This window comes from Somniosus microcephalus, chromosome 12 (genome assembly GCF_052327205.1).
Source record: "Somniosus microcephalus isolate GS21.2 chromosome 12, FLI_Smic_1.0, whole genome shotgun sequence".
NCBI classification, from domain to species: Eukaryota; Metazoa; Chordata; class Chondrichthyes; order Squaliformes; family Somniosidae; genus Somniosus; species Somniosus microcephalus.
This window is the reverse complement of record NC_140998.1, coordinates 219,442,654-219,444,907: the sequence shown is the minus strand read 5'-3', so window position 1 is coordinate 219,444,907 and position 2,254 is coordinate 219,442,654.

Here is a 2,254-nt window from a genome sequence, read left to right as displayed (position 1 = left end):
ATTGTAATATTGTATTGGACAGTAAAGTTCCTCCAGGGCTCATGTATGAGATAGAAGGGTAATTAATGGGAGGCCCCACTTAGGGTGGAAGATAGAAACAGGAAAATCACACCAAATGGGAATTTCTCTAACATCCTTCTCTTCGGTGAATTGGAATAAATCACCTGGTCGCAATTCACCGAAAGACATCGGTCTGGTATTAATGCACATTCTGGGGAGAGTCAAGAGAGTGTCGGCGAGAATTATAAATTGATAGCTTTCTTGTGGAGATGTTTGTGTCCTCGCCTAGGATCTTGTTAAGAAAACTGCATTTGACAGCCTGGCCACTACCCGAGATGTACGGACCATGCAGAGGGAGATGAGCAAAGATCTCCAGACACCCCGCGATCTTTTGGTAAGATCACCCGAAAGCCCAACAATGGCTTGTATCGGATGTCACGTGTGGCATGATATTGTGAGTCTGTAGATGTGAGGCAGCTAGTATGTGGAAATGGAGAATCTGCACTGAAGAACGAGTCCCAGACATGCTCACTCACCTGACAACACACCAACATCAAAATGGTTAATGTGGCTCAAGAGAGTGAGACAACTTATTAAATCACCAGGGCACTGACACATACTCCATGGAGAGACCATCTAATAGGTGAAACACTCAGGATAGAGTTAAGCCCACTGCTACCTGTCAGAGGGATTGAAATTGAAGTTGAAGTGGAGAGCGACATAGAATTTGCATCGGGACAATTGAGGGCGAGGGAGAAATAATACCCAGCAAGAATTATTCACAAGATGGTTACGGGTAAAGGGAAAGCTGGGGAAAATTTTAAGTCCATGATTTATCGACGATTTGGTAAACTGTAGCTTTCTGTACAATGTATTGTGATTTTTTTTCTCTGTATCATGATCTGTTGCTTGAAATAAAGAAATACTTGCATTTCTCCATCGCCTTTCACGACCACCGGATGTCTCCAAGCGCTTTACAGCCAATGAAATACTTTTGAAGTGGAGTCACTGCATGTACTTGGTCAACGCGTTAATAATTTTGAATTGGTAGACCTCCCACAGAAGGATAAGAAATAAGATGGCGACTGTAAGAATCTGGGCTATTGAGGGCATTCTGAGGCATTGCAAGAGTTAAATGACCCTAAGCTTTTCTCTAAAAGCTACAGTTCTGCAAAAACGTACTGCCTTGGAATGTCTGCTGACCGCAGGTGCTGGGGGGCATCACAAGTGGCCTTATTATTGCACAAACACACCGCTCATTGCTTTAAAAGCGAGAGAAAGAACAAGAGAGACTCAGAGACACCTACAGCTTCTCTTTTATCTCTTTCTAAATCTGTGGGAACGCGCAAAGCTTTGTGCGTCATTGAAACATCACCAAATACAAATCCCTTTTGCTAATTTTCAGCATTAAGCTTTGCTAGATTGTACTTTAATATTAAAATTTCTAGTTTACACGAGGAAGCACAGGGGGAGACGGACCGAATGGGGTCTGCATCAAATTGTCCCTGGTCAACCATTTCATCCCAATCACGCCAAGCGCAAAACCTTTCCGCCCCTTCCCTCCTCACAACATCTCCCCCAGCAGATTGTCTGTTGTTACCCAGAATCTCAAACCAACCCCAGCCCTCCCCGCCTCATTCCTCACATCCTCCCCTCCTCATTCCTCACCTCATCACTCACTCCGCCCCTCCTCACCTCCTCAACCCCTCACCTCCTCACCTCCTCACCCCTCACCTCCTCACTCCTCCCCTCCTCACTCCTCACACCTCAACCCTCCCCCCTCACCTCCTCACTCCTCCCCTCCTCACCTCCTCTCCCCTCACCTCCTCACTCTGCCGCTCCTCACCTCCTCACTCCTCACCTCATCATCCCTCACCCCTCACCTCCTCACCCTCATCTCCTCATCCCTCACCACTCAACTCCTCACCCCTCACCCATCACCTCCTCACCCCTCAATTCTTCAACCCTCAACTCCTCACTCCTCCCCTCCTCAACTCAAAACTCACCTCCTCACTCCTTCCCTCCTCAACTCCTCACCCCTCACCTCCTCACGCCTCCCCTCCTCACCCCTCACCACATCACCCCTCACCCCTCACTCTTCAACTCCTCACCCCTCACCCTTTACCTCCTCACCCCTCACCTCCTGCCCTCCTCACCCATCACCCCTCACTCCTCACCTACTCACCCCTCACCTCCTCACTTCTTCACCCCTCACACCCTCACCCCTAACCCCTCTCCTCCTCACCACTCACCC